This window comes from Phyllobates terribilis, unplaced genomic scaffold (genome assembly GCF_046119375.1).
Source record: "Phyllobates terribilis strain yellow unplaced genomic scaffold, ASM4611937v1 Scaffold_11__3_contigs__length_659146591, whole genome shotgun sequence".
NCBI classification, from domain to species: Eukaryota; Metazoa; Chordata; class Amphibia; order Anura; family Dendrobatidae; genus Phyllobates; species Phyllobates terribilis.
The window spans coordinates 468,461,117-468,483,693 of record NW_027362771.1 but is presented as its reverse complement, the minus strand read 5'-3'; positions in this window follow the sequence as shown (position 1 = coordinate 468,483,693).

Sequence of the window (22,577 nt, the reverse complement as noted above, 5' to 3'; positions counted from 1 at the left end):
GTCCACATACAGTGGGGAAAAAAAGTATTTAGTCAGCCACCAATTGTGCAAGTTCTCCCGCTTAAAAAGCTGAGAGAGGCCTGTAATTGACATCATAGGTAGACCTCAACTATGAGAGACAAAATGAGAAAACAAATCCTGAAAATCACATTGTCTGATTTGGAAAGAACTTTTTTCAAATTTTAGTGGAAAATGAGTATTTGGCAAATTACAAACAAGCAAGATTTCTGGCTCTCACAGACATGTAACTTCTTCTTTAAGAGGCTCCTCTGTCCTCCACTCATTACCTGTAGTATTGGCTCCTGTTTGAACTTTTTATCAGTATAAAAGACACCTGTCCGCAATCTCAAACAGTCACACTCCAAACTCCACTATGGTGAAGACCAAAGAGCTGTCGAAGGACACCAGAAACAAAATTGTAGCCCTGCGCCTGGCTGGGAAGACTGAATCTGCAATAGGCAAGCAGCTTGGTGTGAAGAAATCAACTGTGGGAGCAATAATTAGAAAATGGAAGACATACAAGACCGCTGATAATCTCCCTCGATCTTGGGCTCCACACAAGATCTCACCCCGTGGGGTCAAAATGATTTTAAGAACAGTGAGCAAAAATCCCAGAACCACATGGGAGGACCTAGTGAATGACTTACAGAGAGCTGAGACCAACGTTACACAGGCTACCATCAGTAGCACACTACGCCACCAGAGACTCAGATCCTGCAGTACCAGACGTGTCCCCCTGCTTAACCCTTTACAACCTGTGGCATATTAGTACGCACGAGGCTGTCACCCGCTGTTCAGCCCTGGCTCTGGCGCTGAGCCCACACTGAACTGGGCACATGTCAGCTGATTATTACAGCTGACATGTGCCCGCAACAGCCACGGGTGGAATTGTGATCCACCCGCGGCTGTTAACATGTTAAATGCCGCTGTCAATCTCTGCACCAGAAGTGTGTCACTCATCCCGCCCATCGGTGACCCCGTCACATGATCGCGGGTCACTGATGGGTGGGCATGACAACCCTGGGTCTGCAGCAGACCCCAGTGGTTGTCATGTGCTGATCGCTATGAGCGCCACCTAGTGGTCGGCGCTCATAGCACAGGAGCATTTCTGCTACATAGAGGTGATCTGCTCATCACCTCTATGTAGCAGAGGCGATCAGACAAGTGCTGCTTCTAGTCTCCTCAAGAGACTATAGAAGCAAGCAAAAAGTGAAAAAAAAATGTTTTTAAAAATATTAAAAAAATTTAAAAAATATAAAAGTTTAAATCACTCCCCTTTCGCCCCATTCAAAATAAAATATTTTAAAAAAAAACACATACACATATTTGGTATCACCGCGTTCAGAATCGCCTGATCTATCAATACAAAAAAAGCATTAATCCGATCGGTAAACGGCGAAACGAGAAAAAAATTCTAAATGCCAGAATTACGTTTTTTTGTGGCTGCAACATTGCAATAAAATGCAATAACGGGCGATCAAAACATCTACCCCAAAATGATATCAATAAAAACATCAGCTCGACGCACAAAAAATAAGCCCTCACCCGGCCCCAGATCCCAAAAAATGGAGACGCTACGGGTCTTGGAAAATGGCGCCATTTTTTTTTTTTTAGCAAATTTTGGAATTTTTTGTCACCACTTAAATAGAAAAGAACCTATACATGTTTGGTATCTACGAGCTTGTAATGACCTGGAGAATAATAATGGCAGGTCAGAGGTCAGTTTTAGCTTTCAGTGAACGTCGTAAAAAAAAAAAAATCTGTGGTATTGCACTTTTTTTGCAATTTCATGGGCACTTGGAATATTTTTCCCTTTTTCCCGTACACAATATGGTAAAACCAGTAATGTTGTTCAAAAGTGCAACTCATCCCGCAAAAAATAAGCCCTCACACGGCCATATTGATCAAAAAATAAAAACTCTATGGCTCTGGGAACAAGGGGAAAAAGCAAAAAACGAAAATGCAAAAACGGAAAATCCCAGGGTTGTGAACGGGTTAAGCCATTACACGTCCGGCCCGTCTGAATTTTGCTAGAAAGCATTTGGATGATGCAGAAGAGTATTGGGAGAATGTCATATGGTCAGATGAAACCAAAGTAGAACTGTTTGGTAGAAACACAACTTGGCGTGTTTGGAGGAGAAAGAATGCTGAGTTGCATCCAAAGAACACCATACCTACTGTGAAGAATGGGGCTGGCAACATCATGCTTTGGGGCTGTTTCTCTGCCAAGGGACCAGGACGACCGATCCGTGTACATGAAAGAATGAATGGGGCCATGTATCGTGAGATTTTGAGTGCAAACCTCCTTCCATCAGCAGGGGCATTGAAGATGAAATGTGGCTGGGTCTTTCGCAATGACAATGATCCCAAGCACATCGCCAGGGCAACGAAGGAGTGGCTTCGTAAGAAGCATTTCAAAGTCCTGGAGTGGCCTAGCCAGTCTCCAGATCTAAACCCTATAGAAAACCTTTGGAGGGAATTGAAAGTCCATGTTGCCCAGCGACAGCCCCAAAACATCACTGCTCTAGAGGATATCTGCATGGAGGAATGGGCCAACATACCAGCAACAGTGTGTTCCCACCTTGTGAAGACTTACAGAAAACGTTTGACCTCTGTCATTGCCAACAAAGGATATATAACAAAGTATTGAGATGAACTTTTGTAATTGACCAAATACTTATTTTCCACCAAAATTTGAAAGAAAATTCTTTCCAAATCAGACAATGTGATTTTCAGGATTTGTTTTCTAATTTTGTCTCTCATAGTTAAAGTCTACCTATGACGTCAATTACAGGCCTCTCATCTTTTTAAGTGGGAGAACTTGCACAATTGGTGGCTGACTAAATACTTTTTTTCCCCACTGTATTACTCTGCACTAATGTGTTTTTTTATAGAAAGATAGACAGATAGATAAGTACATTAATATGAAACAATTAATTCTCTAGACCACATGTATATGGACTTTTCAAAAGCTTTTGATACGGTTCCACACAAAAGGTTGATACATAAAATGAGAACAATGGGGATAGGGGAAAATATATGTATGTGGGTTAAGAATTGGCTCAGTGATAGGAAACAAAGGGTGGTTATTAATGGAAAACACTCAGACTGGGTCTCAGTTAACAGTGGGGTACCACAGGGGTCAGTATTGGGCCCCCTTCTTTTTAACATATTTATTAATGACCTTGTAAGGGGGCATACAGAGGAATATTTCAATATTTGCAGATGACACTAAACTCTGCAGTGTAACCAATGCAGAGGAGGACAATTTTATATTACAGGAGGATCTGCGTAAACTAGAAGCTTGGGCTGATAAATGGCAAATGAGCTTTAATGGGGATAAATGTAAGGTAATGCACTTGGGCAGAGGAAATAAAATGTATAATTATATGCTTAATTGTAAAACACTGGGCCAAACTGTAACTGAAAAAGACCTGGGTGCATTGGTGGACGACAAGCTCACGTTTAGTGGCCAGTGTCAGGCAGCTGCTGCAAAGGCAAATAAAATAATGGGATGCATTAAAAGAGGCATAGATGCTCATGAGGAGAACATAATTTTACCTCTATACAAGTCATTAGTGCGACCACACTTAGAATACTGTGTTCAGTTTTGGTCTCCGGTGTATAAGAAAGACATAGCTGAACTAGAGAGGGTGCAGGGAAGAGTGACCAAAGTTATTAGAGGACTGGGGGGTCTGCAACACCAAGACAGGTTATTACACTTGGGGTTATTTACTGTGGAAAAAAGAAGGCTTAGGGGTGATCTTATTACTATGTACAAGTATATGAGGAGACAGTACAAAGACATTTCTACTGATATTTTTACTCTGAGGCCAGAGACGGGGACAAGGGGGCATCTTCTACATCTGGAGGAAAGAAGGTTTAATCATAATCACAGACGCAGATTCTTTACTGTAAGAGCAGTGAGACTATGGAACTCTCTGCCGCATGATGTTGTAATGAGTGATTCACTATTAAAATTTAAGAAGGGTATGGATGCCTTTCTTGAAAAGTATAATATTACAGGTTATATATACTAGATTCCATGATAGGGCGTTGATCTAGGGAACTAGTCTGATTGTCGTATGGAGTCGGGAAGGAAATTTTTTCCCCAATGTGGAGCATAGTGTTTGCCACATGGGTTTTTTTGCCTTCCTCTGGATCAACATGTTAGGCTATGGGTTGAACTAGATGGACTTAGTCTTCCTTCAACCTTAAAAACTATGTTACTATGTTACTATGTTACATACCTCTAAATCAATTTGTCACATCTCAAGGTCTGACTGTGGCATTAACAATCAGATATCTTCAGTGAGGGGATATCCAGATAGGGTACTCTAACAAGGAAGGAACTGCCAACCCAGGAATAGGGCACCAGCATCCCAGAGAGTAGCCCTCATACATACAGTACAGACCAAAAGTTTGGACACACCTTCTCATTTAAAGATTTTTCTGTATTTTCATGACTATGAAAATTGTACATTCACACTGAAGGCATCAAAACTATGAATTAACACATGTGGAATTATATACTTAACAAAAAAGTGTGAAACAACTGAAAATATGTCTTATATTCTAGGTTCTTCAAAGTAGCCACCTTTTGCTTTGATGACTGCTTTGCACACTCTTGACATTCTCTTGATGAGCTTCAAGAGGTAGTCACCGGAAATGGTTTTCACTTCACAGGTGTGCCCTGTGAGGTTTAATAAGTGAGATTTCTTGCCTTATAAATGGGGTTGGGACCATCAGTTGTGCAGAAGTCTGGTGGATACACAGCTGATTGTCCTACTGAATAGACTGTTAGAATTTGTATTATGGAAAGAAAAAGCAGCTAAGTAAAGAAAAACGAGTGGCCATCATTGCTTTAAGAAATGAAGGTCAGTCAGTTCGAAAAATTGGGAAAACTTTGAAAGTGTCCCCAAGTATAGTTGCAAAAACCATCAAGAACTACAAAGAAACTGGCTCACATGAGGACCGCCCCTGGAAAGGAAGTCACCTCTACTTTTGAGGATAAGTTTATCCGAGTCACCAGCCTCAGAAATCGCAGGTTAACAGCAGCTCAGATTAGAGACCAGGTCAATGCCACACAGAGTTCTAGCAGCAGACACATCTCTACAACAACTGTTAAGAGGAGACTTTGTGCAGCAGGCCTTCATGGCAAAATAGCTGCTAGGAAACCACTGCTAATGACAGGCAACAAGCAGAAGAGACTTGTTTGGGCTAAAGAACCAGTGGAAATCTGTGCTTTGGTCTGATGAGTCCAAATTTGAGATCTTTGGTTCCAACCACCGTGTCTTTGTGCGACGCAGAAAAGGTGAACTAATGGACTTTACATGCCTGGTTCCCACCGTGAAACAATGGAGGAGGAGGTGTGATGGTGTGGGGGTGCTTTGCTGGTGACACTGTTGGGGATGGATTTATTCAAAATTGAAGGCATACTGAACCAGCATGGCTACCACAGCATCTTGCAGCGGCATGCTATTCCATCCGGTTTGTGTTTGGACCATCATTTATTTTTCAACAGGACAATGACCCCAAACACACCTCCAGGCTGTGTAAGGGCTATTTGACCAAGAAGGAGAGTGATGGGGTGCTACGCCAGATGACCTGGCCTCCACAGTCACCAGACCTGAACCCAATCGAGATGGTTTGGGGTGAGCTGGACCGCAGAGTGAAAGCAAAAGGGCCAACAAGTGCTAAGCATCTCTGGGAACTCCTCCAAGATTGTTGGAAGACCATTTCCGGTGCCTACCTCTTGAAGCTCATCAAGAGAATGCCAAGAGTGTGCAAAGCAGTCATCAAAGCAAAAGGTGGCTACTTTGAAGAACCTAGAATATAAGACATATTTTCAGTTGTTTCACACTTTTTTGTTAAGTATATAATTCCACATGTGTTAATTCATAGTTATGATGCCTTCAGTGTGAATGTACAATTTTCATAGTCATGAAAATACAGAAAAATCTTTAAATGAGAAGTGTGCCCAACTTTTGGTCTGTACTGTACATACAACCCTTATTCATGCAAAATTCACAAAGCTATCCGGAAGAATTGGTTTATTTTATCCAGAGGCTATCCCCAAACAACAGAATTCCAGAATTCATTTCTACCATGTTTCCGCTCAGCCCCAAATTAAAAAAACAAACTCATTAGGGCTGACATTGGATCCCAAAATAAATTCTCCACACAATCTTTTCTTACCACACAGAGAAATCGAACATTCCCATGTCTAAATTGTCTCCAATGAAACAAAGTTCTGAAAGGTGAATTCATCTATTATCCACATACGAGCAAGGGAATCAAAATAAAGGGATTTTTCACATTCAAATCCACACTTGTCATATATTCTATCAAATGCCCCTGTGGTTTACTTTATGTGGGTGACACCACCCAACAGGTAAGAGACAGAATATCTCAATATAAGTCCACCATTCGATGTGAGAGACTTTCCCTTCCCCTCTCCGGTCACTTAAAAAAAATGGGACATAACATTGCACAGTTAAAGTGCCAGGTCATAGAACAAATTCCCATCAGTAGATGTGGTGGGGATAGGGTAATCCAATTAAAAAGACGAGAGTCCTTTTGGATCAATCATCTACAAACCATAGAACAAAGGGGTTTAAATAGAGATTTGGACTTAACTGTTTTTAAAAAATATTCCAATTTTGTTATTTATGTATTGTTCCTTTTGATATACACATAGATCACTCTGAAGGAGAACTGTGTATCACTCCGTCTCTCCGTACACACCCGTTTCATATCACATCGTTTCATAAATTCATAAAATTATTCACCCCGCTGTATGTTGCTTCTCCTTATCTCAAAAGTAAGTATACATTTCACAATCCTATTATTTTTTTTCATTTTTTATTTTTCATTTTCTTTTTTGTTTATTTTCTTTTTTTATATATATTTTTTTCCTCATTTTTTCTTTTTTTGTTTATTTTTTTATTTTATTTATTTTTTTGATTTTTTCTTTTCCATGTGGTCCATTATGCTTCTTGACAAATCATGATGTGACATATCACATGACAAACAATCACCTTACACATATCAATATACTGTTAGACTTGTTCCATCTTCCAAATAAAAACCCTTCTTTTCTAAGCAGAACCACATTTCCTACAATACCCCCCTCTTCCAGGCTTCCTTGTTGCCAACCATAAGATGTCCCCACATTATCTTGCCATCCAGACCCACATACCACAATACATTATGGTGGATCAAATGATACCCATACACATATGGGTCACAGCACTATGTCACTTCCGGTCCGACGAAACAGAAGTTGTCAGTCTCATGCACATTTAATAGCAATCACAACGCCATGCCCCACACAGTCTGGTCACTGCAACGACAGGAGTCGCAACCCCGTGGCTGCCATAGGCTCACTCTCTTCCTAGGCACAAGTAAGTCCTGGTTTTTCAAGTATTGATCATTGTAGGCTCAAGTCTCTATAGATGCACACCTGAGTCCCTTACACGGCTGTGCAAATCATATGCCTGCACATTGATTACAAACCTCTGTTGGTTGCATTTTTACTATTTTACCCTCCACAAATGGCAATGGATATGTAACAATTTGAGCCATATTATAACATGCGTTTACAAACTATTTTATTAATCTCTACAAATGATGATGGACATATATTAGTCCGAACTACTGTACATCAATTAATATACACCGCTTTTGATATGTGTAAATCTGAACAGTATTAATTTTAAAATAGCACAACTTTATCAGCTATATGGAGAAAATAGGAAATTAGACAACATAACCTTATCCCCCCATATTTTTTTTTCACATTTACACTGAATCTCTCTGAATCTAATTAAACCATTTAGGTAAAAATCTGTGCAAACGCTGTTTCTATGTCTAAATGTATATAAGAATTGTATGAAAAACTTGCATTAATTATACAAAAATATATACAATATGATTGTGTTCATGTTTATTCTTCATATGGGGTTCTGCATCACATTGTTTTGATTTGTATGCACACTCTCATGCTGTTGATTAATTACTTGTCTTAATGTATTTTTTTGTCTATCCTCTAGTGTATATCTGATGAAGGTCTAACGACCAGAACATTTTGTACACTTTCTTCATGATGTAAATAAATTCACCTATTTGAGTGCCGGATTCTTGGACTTTCTATATGTAGCGGGTTGGGTCCCTATCGGTGCACCTAAAAACAATACAGGAGTACCGTTCTTTTTCCACAACACTAAACAATCACCAGTCATTAAACCTTTACCAAACAGCAATTGCTTAACACCCTGTTTACACAAACAGACCGTGCATAACAGTGTGCACTGAACAATCTGTTTCCACAGGACGATGCACCACCAAGAACAATGACCTTCATTATGGCGCTTATGGATTGTGATAATTCATTTTTAGAATATGATAGACTGATAAGCCAAACTTTTACAGATGCGTTGATTTCAAATATGTATATTTTTTTCTTATTTTTTAATGAGGGAAAAAGAGAGGAAATTAGAATTTTTATAAACTTTTTTTAACTTCTTATCTCATTTTTAAGTCCACTTGAACATGTGATAGTTTGATTGTTTATACTATATACTGCAATACCACAGTATTACAATATATAGTTAAAATCACAGTCTGCTATGAAACTTAGTCATAGGCTGGTCTTCATCATGATTAAAGAAAATCCCATGGGCATAATTAGTTAATCTAAGTGGGATCCTTATAGATCATTAGTAGTGTTGAGCGATACCTTCCGATATCGAGAAATATCGGAATGGATTGTATCGGACCGATACCCAAAAAATATCGGATATCGCCGATTCCGATACTGGAAACCAATGCAAGTCAATGGGACACAAATATCGGAATGAAAATAAACCCTTTCTTTCCTTGTAGCTTAATTCTACAAGGAAAACAACTAAGAATAATGTAGAATGTATTGGGGGAGGTGGGGGAGACAATAAAGGCATAGAGGTTTAGCCCAATCAAATGGAATAGCAGGAATTAATATTTTTTTTAAGACGTTCTGAGTTACGGAAATATTGACTATGTTAAGTTTTTTTATATTTTGTCAGATATTTATGTTTCACTACTTCCATGCTCTTCACCTTCTTTTTTACTTCTCCCACACTTGCTCCTTCATCATCCTCAGCATCAGCATCTTTTTCATCAACTTCTTCTTCACCTTCTTCATCTTCTTCTTCTTCACCTTCTTCGTATTATTCTTTTTTTTTACATTCTTCATATTCTTCTTATTCAACTATTATTCTTCTTCATATTCTACTTCTTCATCTTCTTCATATTCTTCTTCTTCATCATATTCTTATTTGTGACAGGCATTCCTGTAGTTGTTACCTATAAAAGTTTGAACATTACACCTTTCGTTCTGCCCGTCACAAAAGATTTACAACAGGATTTGTCCGCGTTCAGTTTGGCCTGCAGCAGCAGGTCTTTTCCAGGGGCACCACGAGGAGGAATGGACTCACCCCCATACACTGCTTAGTCTTTTTCTGCTTAGAATTTAGATAATATCTTTTGCTCTGATTTTTAGTCTTATGCTTAATGTTCTTCAGCTTTTTGTTCTGCAGCTTCTTGTACTTCTGCTTCTTGGTTTTCTGTCTCTTGTTTTTCTGTATCTTGGTGGTTGTCTTCTTGTTCTTTGTCCTCTTGGTCATCTTCTTCAGGGTCATCTTCTTGGTCTTCTTCGGGGTGGTCTTCAGGGTCGTCGTCTTCAGTGTCGTCGTCTTCGGGGTCCTCGTCTTCTTCGGGGTGGTCTTCAGGGTCCTCGTCTTCAGGGTCGTCGTCTTCGGGGTCCTCGTCTTCTTCGGGGTGGTCTTCAGGGTCCTCGTCTTCAGGGTCGTCGTCTTCAGGGTCCTCGTCTTCTTCGGGGTGGTCTTCAGGGTCGTCGTCTTCAGGGTCGTCGTCTTCGGGGTCCTCGTCTTCTTCGGGGTGGTCCTCAGGGTCCTCGTCTTCAGGGTCCTCGTCTTTGGGGTCCTCATCTTCTTCGGGGTGGTCTTCAGGGTCCTCATCTTCAGGGTCCTCATCAGGGAGATCCAGAGTGATTACCAAGAACCATTTCAAAAAGCTTGAACTTGGAAATGTAGCAGAAGGTACAAGAAGGCAGAGGAACTGCCGAGAACCAGCTGACAGTACTGGAACCCGGATGGGTAGCAGAAGGTACAAGAGCCAATGGAACTACCGAGGACCAGCTGACGTTACTGGAACTCGGTTACTAAGCAGGAGGTACCTGTGCCAGAAAGCACTACCAAGGACCAGCAGATGTTGGTGGAACTTGGATACCGAGAAGGAGGCACCTAAGCCAAAGGCACTGCCGAGAACCAGCTGACGGTACTGGAACCCGGATGGGTAGCAGAAGGTACAAGAGCCAATAGAACTACCGAGGAGCAGCTGACGGTACTGGAACCCGGTTACTAAGCAGGAGATACCTGTGCCAGAAAGCACTACCAAGGACCAGCAGACATTGGTGGAACTTGGATACCGAGAAGGAGGCACCTAAGCCAAAGGCACTGCCGAGAACCTGCTGACAGTACTGGAACCCGGATGGGTAGCAGAAGGTACAAGACCCAATGGAACTACCGAGGACCAGCTGACGGTACTGGAACTTGGTTACTAAGCAGGAGGTACCTGTGCCAGAAAGCACTACCAAGGACCAGCAGACGTTGGTGGAACTTGGATACTGAGAAGGAGGCACCTAAGCCAAAGGCACTGCCGAGAACGAGCTGACGGTACTGGAACTCGGATGGGTAGCAGAAGGTACAAGAGCCAATGGAACTACCGAGGACCAGCTGACGGTACTGGAACTCGGTTACTAAGCAGGAGGTACCTGTGCCAGAAAGCACTACCAAGGACCAGCAGACGTTGGTGGAACTTGGATACTGAGAAGGAGGCACCTAAGCCAAAGGCACTGCCAAGAACCAGCTGACGGTACTGGAACTCCGATGGGTAACAGAAGGTACCCATGAAAAAAAAAGTTGCAAGGCCGCGAGCCGGCCACAGTTACCGAAACCCACAGTCCTACAGGGGGTGCTTGTCCTATTGACACTATGGAACCAGCCTTCATTGCCAGATCCCGCAGGCCACATAGGAGTCACCTAAACTGCAGGCACCATAGAGTCGGCTAACCCGACCGCAACACGACAGGACAACGCATTGGAGGCAAAGTGTCATTGACACTACCCGGAAACAGCAGGCGTGCTGGAACCAGGCTGGGCAGGAGAGAGTACCCGTGCCACAGACACTGCTGGGAAACAGCTGGCGGTGCTGGAACCCAGGGTAAATACTAAAAACAGAGTGGAGCCAGAGGCCTAATTGGAGCAACTTTAAAATCAGTAGTAGACTAGTAGTGTGAATGTGGACAGAGCAGGAGAAATTGCCATACACACAGCAGGGGAACAGCTGACATTATTGAACCCCAATAACACGGCAGCAAGTATTGACTGTGCAGACGGCACTTCTGAGCGCCAACTGGCGGTGTTGGAGCTCAGGGATAATACTGAAAACAGAGGAGCCAGAGGCGTAATTGGAGCAACTTTAAAATCTGTAGTAGTGTGAATGTGGACAGAGCAGGAGAAATTGCCTTACGCACAGCAGGGGAACAGCTGACATTACTGAACTCCAATAACACTGGAGCAAGCATTGACTGTGCAGACGGCACTGCTGAGCAGCAACTAGCGGTGTTGGAGCCCAGGGTAAATACTAAAAACAGAGGAGCCAGAGGTGTAATTGAAGCAAGTTTTAAATTAGTAGTACAGTGGATGTGGACAGAGCAGGAGAATTTCCCGGACACACAGTTGGGGATCAGCTGACGTTACTGAACCCCAATAACACTGGAGCAAGCGTTGACTGTGCAGACGGCACTTCTGAGCAGCAACTAGCAGTGTTGGAGCCCAGGGTAAATACTAAAAACAGAGGAGCCAGAGGTGTAATTGCAGCAAGTTTTAAATTAGTAGTACAGAGGATGTGGACAGAGCAGAAGAATTTGCCGGACACACAGCTGGGGATCAGCTGACGTTACTGAACCCCAATAACACTGGAGCAAGTGTTGACTGTGCAGGCGGAACTTCTGAGCAGCAACTGGCGGTGTTGGAGCTCAGGGATTACAGTTCAGGTGGTAGAAACATGAACACAACAGGAGACCTGGATACTGTTGCCAACCAATTAATTATTCTGGAATAGGACTGGCAAATTCATGCGTGATCCAGGCCTTGTTCATTTTCAGAAAAGTAAGCCGGTCAACGTTATCGGAGGATAGGCGCATGCGACGGTCTGTTAGTACACCACCTGCGGCACTAAAGACGCGTTCCGATAATACACTAGCAGCAGGGCAAGCCAGCACCTCCAATGCATACTGGCTAAGCTCTGGCCATGTATCCAGCTTAGAGACCCAAAACTTGAAGGGGGAAGAGCCGTCTGGGAGTACACTGAGAGGGCAAGACATGTAGTCTGTCACCATCTGACGGAAACGTTGCCTCCTGCTGACTGGAGCCGTCTGTGATGGTGTAGACATTTGTGGCGACGGGGACACAAAACTTTGCCACATTTGGGCCATACTGGTCTTGCCTTGTGCTGAGGCGCTGTTTCTGCTCCCTCTTTGTGCAGCGCTTCCTCCACTGCCTCGACGCACTGAGCTGTTTTGTAAAGCACTAGCAGCACTGCTCTCGGTTGGAATGGAGAACATGATGGAATGCACCAGTGCGTCTTGGTACTCCCGCATTTTACGCTCCCGGTTCAACGGTGTTATGAGGCTGTTTAAGTTGTCCCGGTAGCGAGGATCTAGGAGGGTGGACACCCAATAATCAGCCGTGTTGAGAATGTGGGCGATGCGGCGGTCGTTTCTCATGCACTGCAGCATGAAATCAACCATGTGCTGCAGACTGCCAACTGGCCAAGAAACGCTGTCCCCTGCTTGAGGCATGATCTCTGCCTGCTGTGCATCACCCCACCCTCGCTCTAGATACTGACTACTAGAGCATTGTGCACCTCCTTCCTCTGGACAGATGTCTTCCTCCTCCATTGACTCCTCCTCATCCTTCTCATAAAGTGTCCCCTGCCTAGGTCTTTGTGAGGAACTACATTGCGCAGACTGTACAGAAGCAGATGGCATTTGTGACTCCTCATCCTCCACCTCTTCCAAAACCTCCTCCCTTAGTGCTTGCAGTGTTTTTTCAAGCAGGCAGATAAGGGGGATAGTCATGCTGACTAGTGCATCATCTGCACTCGCCATCCGTGTGGAATAATCGAAGGCACGCAAAACGTGGCAAATGTCCTTCATAGAGGCCCACTCAGTGGTGGTGAAGTGTGAACGGCACGCACTGCGACATGTTTGCGCCTGCTGCAGCTGGTACTCCATTACTGCTGCCTGCTGCTCACAAAACCTCTCCAACATATGTAACGTTAAGTTCCACCTGGTGGGTAGGTCACATATGACGCGATGTCCTGGAAGACGTAATCGGCGCTGCAGAGCTGCAATGCGCGATCTTGCGTTGCTGGAGCGCCGCAACTGAGCGCACTCTATGCGGACCTTGAGAAGCAGTGCATCAAGATCTGGATAGTCCCTCAAAAAACTCTGCACGACCAAGTTGAGCACATGTGCCAGATATGGGATGTGAGTGAGGTTGCCTAGGCCCAGAGCTGCCACCAGATTTCGGCCATTGTCACACACTACCATGCCTGGCTGGAGATTCGCTGGCACAAATCACACGTTGCTCTGCTGCATGATTTCATTCCAGAGCTCCTGCGCTGTGTGTCTTTGATTCCCCAAAGAAATTAATTTTAATACGGCCTGTTGACGTTTGGCCATGGCTGTGCTCATATCGGTCATCATAACAGGTAACCGTTCATGGGTCGATGTGGAGGTAGACCGTGACGGCTCCTGCAGCGCTGATTCAGAGGAACTGGAGTATGAGGAGGAGTCAATGTGTACAGACTGGATTCCTTCAATCCTTGGAGTTGGCAGAACACGTACAGTGCCACTCTCAAGATCTGTACCCGGCTCCACAACATTTACCCAATGGGCAGTGAGGGAAAGGTATCATCCCTGTCCATGCTTACTGGTCCACGCATCGGTGGTCAGTGCTCAGGACCTGAGAGGATCTGGAACTAATTGAAGTCAATGCGTTAGCTGCCATCCATCCGACAATGGCTTCAATTTGGTCCTCCCGCAGCAGTGGGGTACGACTAGCTCCTACAAAGCTGCGCATAAAGGACTGTTCCCTGGTAAAACTGGGGGATGCTGAGTCACTGGTGCCCGCAGCAGGCACAGAATCCCCACGTCCTCTCCCTGCAGGCACAGAATCCTCACGTCCTCTCCGTGCAGAAACTCCATGCCCACGCCCACGACCAAGACCACATGCCTTACTCCCTGCCTTCTTCATCTTGGTAGACTGATAAAGATAGGCAGAAAAGTACAAAGGGCTTAGTGTGCTTATTCCTGAACACCTGCTAACAGGTATAAGAAACACTAATTTTATAAAGTGTGGACTAGACTTTAATATGAGCTAATGTGGCCTACACAACTGTAAAGTGGAGTGTTTGGTGAACTTTATTTAGTTTTTTTTTGTCACAAAAAGACACTGGATGTGCCCAAAGATGTAATACCAATAGTATCACAAACTTTTTGTAGCCATTACAATGCAGGAAGGTAACCTACAATGCAATAGATGAGGCTACAAAAAATAGGCTAATACTAGTCTGGCTGGGGCTGCAGGGCACAATGCTGCAGAAAGGCTCCTCTATCTACTCCTATATAGTGTTTTTGGAACCAATGTAGCTGAATACGGATGGAACCACCACACTAATAGGATAAATCAGGAAAAATTACCAATTAGCAAAAAAGGACAATGTATGAGGCAGTGATGCATGCTGAGCGCACTACAACCAGACGTGGCTGAAGCACACACTACAGCGTGAGCTGCACTCACACACAGAGACCTTGCAGACAGGCGTAAACAGTGCAGATGCAGAGCACTGTGCACCAGCACTGCAAAACATAAAAAAATTCTCTATCTACTCCTATATAGTGTGTTTGGAACCAATTTAGCTGAATACGGATGGAACCACCACACTAATAGGAGAAATCAGGAAAAATTATCAATTAGCAAAAAAGGACAATGTATGAGGCAGTGACGCACACTGAGCGCACTACAACCAGACGTGGCTGAAGCAAACACTACAGCGTGAGCTGCACTCACACACAGAGACCTTGCAGACAGGCGTGAACAGTGCAGATGCAGAGCACTGTGCACTAGCGCTGCAAGACAACAAAAAAAATTCTCTTTCTACTCCTATATAGTGTGTTTGGAACCAATTTAACTGAATACGGATGGAACCACCACACTAATAGGAGAAATCAGGAAAAATTATCAATTAGCAAAAAAGGACAATGTATAAGGCAGTGACGCACGCTGAGCGCACTACAACCAGACTTGGCTGAAGCACACACTACAGCGTGAGCTGCACTCACACACAGAGACCTTGCAGACAGCGGTGAACAGCACAGAGAACAGTGCACTAGCGCTACAAGGCACAGCGATTTATAAAGTAGCCTGGGTAAAGCAGAATAGAGCAAATAGGTAGCTAAAACTGTCCCTCAGAACAACAGCGTCCTATCCCTTACTGAATTCACAGCAGAGTGAGCTCAAAATGGCGGCGGCGACTTTTATAGTGCATCATGACATCATTTCAGCAGCCAATCACAGCCATGCCATTAGTTAACATGCCTACATGCCTAACAGGATGTGCCCACACTTCTTAGGATCCTCATTGGCTGAATAAAATGAAACTGGCTCATTGCATTATGGGAACTTCCGATTCCAGTATACGATATTCTAAAAGTATTGGAATTAAGTATCGGAATTCCGATAACGCGAATATCGGCCGATACCCGATATTTCAGTATCGGAATGCTCAACACTAATCATTAGTGCATATAATATATAACTACATACTCCAACAGAGAAATATATGTCAAACAGGAGAAACAAAGGAGTATCTCTTTTTTTATAAAAATATACAAGTTTTTATTAGAGAAAATAGATTAAAAATCACATAGAAATCACATGGAAATCACATAAAAATAGACATGATAGACAGAAATGGTAATAAACATTCCGGGTACAAGCCACAGTGACCAAAAGTTTGACTGTCACATTAATAGTAAATCTAGGATAAAGAGCAGAGGTAACATAAATAGAAATTTATATGAAGAGTTTTTTCATAGTATAGAAATTATGATCCAAGTAATCCTAAGATCCTGAGATCTTCATGAATAAGTAACCTTACGCATTATTAGGAAACAAATCTGGCCCAGCCCGGAGTGCAAAAGTCTGAAAAATGCTGCGCCCCAACGCACGTTTCACGTGCCACCCGCACGCTTTCTCAAGGGGAAGTGAGGAGAAAGATCACCTGCAGGACCTTTATACCATGTGACCATGTCACATGGTTTCCCACTCACCAATAGGAGCAGCTGTCCGGTGCAAGCATCAGTCGCCGCACCCGCGGCACGCCCACCCCGGCCGTCAAGCCAATCACAGCAGGCCCGGAGTCCGAAGGACACCCGCGCCCGCCGGGACCGGCATAAAGACGCCGGGGAGCGGCGCACACACGGGGGAGGAGAAAAGAGGCACGCGCACACTGCTCCCACAGTGAGTGCATAACAAAACAGATATAACAATTTACTTTAAAGTGCGATTATCCAAGGGATCAGTACAAGACATTATCAAACCCTGAAGTGTGGGTAATCATGAGAAAAAAGAGAGGGAAGGGAAAACAAGAAGGAGAGGAGAATTAAGGAGCTACATTAAACAGCAAAAAGGTATATTGGCAATATAAATACATATCTTTAAGTAAAAGGCACATATAATTGCAAGTTCAACATGCATAATGTATAAACAGCAGTATATATAAACTGATGCAAATGCCGCCGATGTCCATCCCGACTCATCATCCTCAAATCCTCCATGCAATATCCTCATGTATACATGTGTAGGTCCATAATTCACAAAAACATGCAACCAATACCGTATAAGGGTTGATCAAAAAATAGGATGTGGAGCAAAAAAGGAACTGCAGGTAAGTCAACAGAAAAGAATCATAAATGTCTAAAATGAAAAAAATCATGAACAAACACAAGGTGTTAAAATGCAGTACAGACCAAAAGTTTGGACACACCTCATTTAAAGCTTTTTCCGCATTTCCTTGACTATGAAAATTGTACATTCACACTGAAGGCATCAAAACTATGAATTAACACTTGTGGAATTATATACTTAACAAAAAAGTGTGAAACAACTGAAAATATGTCTTATATTCTAGGTTCTTCTAGGTTCTTCAAAGTAGCCACCTTTTGCTTTAATGACTGCTTTGCACACTCTTGGCATTCTCTTGATGAGCTTCAAGAGGAAGTCAGCGGAAATGGTTTTCACTTCACAGGTGTGCCCTGTCAGGTTTAATAAGTGGGATTTCTTGCCTTATAAATGGGGTTGGGACCATCAGTTGTGTTGTGCAGAAGTCTGGTGGATACACAGCTGATAGTCCTACTGAATAGACTGTTAGAATTTGTGTTACGAAAAGAAAACAGCAGCTAAGTAAAGAAAAACGAGTGCCTCTCATTACTTTAAGAAATGAAGGTCAGTCAGTGTGAAAAATTGGGAAAACTTTGAAAGTGTCCCCAAGTGCAGTTGCAAAAACCATCAAGCACTACAAAGAAACTGGCTCACATGAGGACTGCCCCAGGAAAGGAAGACCAAGAGTCACCTCTGCTTCTGAGGATAAGTTTATCCGAGTCACCAGCCTCCGAAATCGCAGGATAACAGCAGCTCAGATTAGAGACCAGGTCAATGCCACACAGAGTTCTAGCAGCAGACACATCTCTTCAACAACTGTTAAGAGGAGACTTTGTGCAGCAGGCCTTCATGGTAAAATAGCTGCTAGGAAACCACTGCTAAGGACAGGCAACAAGCAGAAGGGACTTGTTTAGGCTAAAGAACACAAGGAATTGACATTAGACCAGTGGAAATCTGTGCTTTGGTCTGATGAGTCCAAATTTGAGATCTTTGGTTCCAACCACCGTGTCTTTGTGCGACGCAGGAAAGGTGAAAGGATGGACTCTACATGCCTGGTTCCCACCGTGAAGCATGGAGGAGGTGTGATGGTGTGGGGGTGCTTTGCTGGTGACACTGTTGGGGATTTATTCAAAATTGAAGGCATAATTAACCAGCATGGCAACCACAGCATCTTGCAGCAGCATGCTATTCCATCTGGTTTGCGTTTAGTTGGACCAACATTTATTTTTCAACAGGACAATGACCCCAAACACACCTCCAGGCTGTGCAAGGGCTATTTGACCAAGGACTACGCCAGAAGACCTGGTCTCCACAGTCACCAGACCTGAACCCAATCGAGATGGTTTGGGGTGAGCTGGACCGCAGAGTGAAGGCAAAAGGGCCAACAAGTGCTAAGCATCTCTGGGAACTCCTTCAAGATTGTTGGAAGACCATTTCCGGTGCCTACCTCTTGAAGCTCATCAAGAGAATGCCAAGAGTGTGCAAAGCAGTCACCAAAGCAAAAGGTGGCTACTTTGAAGAACCTAGAATTTAAGACATATTTTCAGTTGTTTCCCAGTTTTTTGTTAAGTATATAATTCCACATGTGTTAATTCATAGTTTTGATGCTTTCAGTGTGAATGTACAATTTTCATAGTCAAGAAAATACAGAAAAATCTTTAAATGAGAAGGTGTGTCCAAACTTTTTGTCTGAACTGTATATATTAAAAACAAACAAAATAATAACAAATAGCGCACAAAATGTACAGCCCAGTGATAATGATGGCAAGTGTGTCAATTTACAAAAAGGACGAAAAACTGAGTGACTCATTAAGCCCAGATGGTGCCAACGTCCCCAAAGTGACAATCTGGTCTCACATTGTGACAGGCGTTTGCCTATATCTCCTCCCCGTATACCAGTATGGATGAGATCAATTCCTCTCACCCGGAAGGATTTGGGGCTACAGTCATGGTGCATCTTGAAATGTCGGGGAATTGTTTTTAATTCTGACATGTCGGACATTGACCTGGCCGCAGCAATGTCCCTCACATGTTCCCTCACCCGTATTCTTAATTCACGGGACTTAAGTCCAATATAAATTTTAGAACATCCACAAGTTGCGTAATAAATTACATTCATGCTAGTGCATGTGATATGATGTTTTATTTCAAAATGGCGGAGTCCATCTGCTGAAGAGAATGAGGAACTACGGATGACATTGCTGCAGGCCAGGCAGGGGCCACATGGAAAGAATCCCCAAATAGGACCTCTGCGCCCGAACAAATTTGCCACAGGTGGTGTATAGTGGCTTTTGACAAGTAAATCTTTTAGATTTCTACAACGTCTTAGTGTCATCAGGGGTGCTGTGGGAAGGCTCGACTGAAGAGCAGGCTCTGTTTTGAGAACGGGCCAATGTTTTTCTAATATAGCTCTCATATTACGCCATTCATGATTGTATGTCGAAATAAAACGAGTTCTCCCATCGCAACCCCGCCGTTTCCTTGATGTATAGAGGAGCGAATTACGCGTAGCATTTTTCGCCTGACTATAACCTGCCTTGATGCACCTCTGACTGTAACCCCATCCTCAAACCGAGATCTCAAGTCCCTCGCCTGTTCTTCAAACCTCGCATCGGACGAGCAGATCCGCCTCATCCTGAGGAACTGACTCACTGGGACAGCCTGAATAGTTGCTGCACAATGTGCAGATGATGCATGTATAAGCACATTGACAGAGGTGGACTTCCTGAATACATCGGTCTGCATGAGTGCATCATTATCCACCTCAAATTTTATGTCCAGGAAGTCCAATTTCCTCTTGTCTGCCCTATACGTTAATTTGATGTTAAATTAATTAGCATTAAGGAGACCCATGAACTGGTCGAGCTGCTCCACGGTGCCCTTCGAAAGAAAAAATAAATCATCAATATATCTATGCCAGCATTGGATGGGTTCCATGGCATGTGCGCCCTCGTCACCAAAGAGCGTCCTCTCCCAATAACCAAGGAAGAGGTTGGCGTACGAAGGTGCACATGCCGCACCCATCACAGTGCCACGTGTCTGTAAATAAAATGGATTTTTGAAAACAAAAAAATTATGAGTAAGGACAAAGTGGAGCAGCTGAAGTATCAGCTCACAGGTCGGACCATCCCAGCTGCTGCCCCCCAGGAAGAAGAGGACTGCCCTCATCCCATCCTCATGTTCGATGCAGGTATAGAGGGACTCTACATCTGCGGTCACAAGTAGAACATCTGGTTCCACAAAGATCCCGTCTACCCTCCTCAACATGTTCGTCGTATCTTGTATGTACGACGGAAGCGTCTCAACTAAAGGTTTTAAATAAAAATCTATGAAAGTGCAGACAGGATGACATAGGCCCTCAAGACCTGACACAATAGGATGTCCGGGAGGGCAGACGGGATCCTTGTGGATTTTGGGGAGGAGATATAAGGTGGGAATTCTAGGGAACCGGACCGTAAGACCTTCCAAAATTCTTTTATCAATGATGCCCCTTTCACAAGCAGATATCAATATTTGCTGTAACTGATCCGAGAAGGAGGAAGCAGGACCAGAAGGCAATTTTCTATAGGTCTTTCGATCCCTCAATTGTCTTAAAGCCTCTTTCTTATAACTTTCAATTGGCCAGATCACGATGTTTCCCCCCTTGTCCGCTGCCTTGATTACTACATCGGTGAGAGATTGTATTTGATCAAATGCATGTCTCTGTTGGTGAGTAAAATTATCAAATTTTTGCCTAGTGGAGAGTTTTTTAAAATCATCCATCACCAGACGAGTAAAAATCTCCACCGCAGGGCATAAGGACAAGGGAGGAAACCTCGTAGATCTAGGCAAAATTGTTTGGGGGAACGTACATTGGTTATCTGGAAATTGTTCTCTCAATAAGTCTTCCAGGGCCTGCAAAGCCTCCCTCTCGGTATCAGTCACAGAGTTGTTAGGGCTGGAATCACGATTATGCAGCTTTTTCAAAATTAATTTACGTGAAAATATGTATAAATCCTTTACGGCTACAAAAAAATTAAAAGAATTTGAGGTGAGAATGTAAGTCCCCTAGAGAGCACATCAATTTGTACATCAGTCAACTTGTGAGTTGAGAGATTAATTACCTGCAATGCGTTTTTAGGGCCTTTCTTGTTATAAGTCTTGGCGGCTTGTCGAGTATTAACTCTTTTAGGATATTTGTTCAATGAGTCATCTCTGTCAATAGAGCCACTAGGAGTAGATGGAAGTTCATCTCCTGAAATTGAGGATCTGATAGAGGTCAATCTAGATCTAGATATAGAATTATTGTGAAAGTGAGGACGTGAGCGATCATTAATACTCCTCCATTTATATACACGGCCACTGTGTAGATCATTAAGATCTCGCAGGAACTTTTTAGTTTTCACTGATTGTGCTTCATTCGCCCATTTTTGAACATCTTTATCAATGTCCTCATTAAATTTATTTAATACCTCACCAGATAGTTCCTTTCTTATGATCAATTGAAGTTCCTCAATCTCTAATTCCATTGTAACCAGGGATTTACGATTGAGTTCGCTCAAAAGTTCTAAAAAACCTTTAGAACATGCATTGGAATATTCTTCCCAAGTAATTCAGAAGAAGTAGTGGACAACCAATTTAATGGTGGTGAAGAGAGACTTTATGTCCAAGGTGACAAACAGAAAATAATCAGAAATCATCATGCCCTCAAGTGTACCATGTCGGTTTGCTGAATGGAATGCTTACATCTAGCATACCTGCAGGTAATTGTTATGGGAACAAAAATCATGAATTCATAAATGACATTTTGTATATCTGCAACAATATGGCAAACATCTTTGACATAGGCATTCACTTTAATAAGACCACAAAGCAAATATTGTCACTTATTTTTCTAATAATTATTGTAAAAATAATAATCCTGTCTCAATCTAGATCGCTCCTGTTCTCAGATATCCAAAGTAGCAGTTCGCACTTGTCAGAATAAAAGATATTTTCTCAATTACTGTATCCAGTTGAATATGCAGACAGGCATTTCCGTAAAATGTCATGTGAAAGTCATTCACTATCTGTATGTGCTTGGTATTTAATAAATTAAAAGGCTCAGTGGTGCATTGTCACCTCTTGTACTCCGTATCAAAATGTGTGTTGTAGATCAAGTGATAAAATTATGTGCTACTTCTGAAATAACTCTAGGGTGTCACGCAGTCAATGTGTCAAGTACTGCATGTTATTATATGCTGGCAACAATCAACAAATAGCAGTAAATGTTGTATTAGTGTCAGTTAATCGTCAGTGGTGCTAAATGAGTGGGAATGCCAAGAACATACAGAGTATTGTTAAAGTCTTTTTAGTTAAATGCAAGAAAATGTATTTACTGCAGTACAAGATATCATACAATCCATTTATTTAGTAACAATATTATTAAAATATGTTTATATATACAGCACTGTGAAAAAGTTTTAGGCCAGTGCAAAAAATGCTACAAAGTAAAAATCCTTTCAAAAATAGAAGTGCAAATTTATT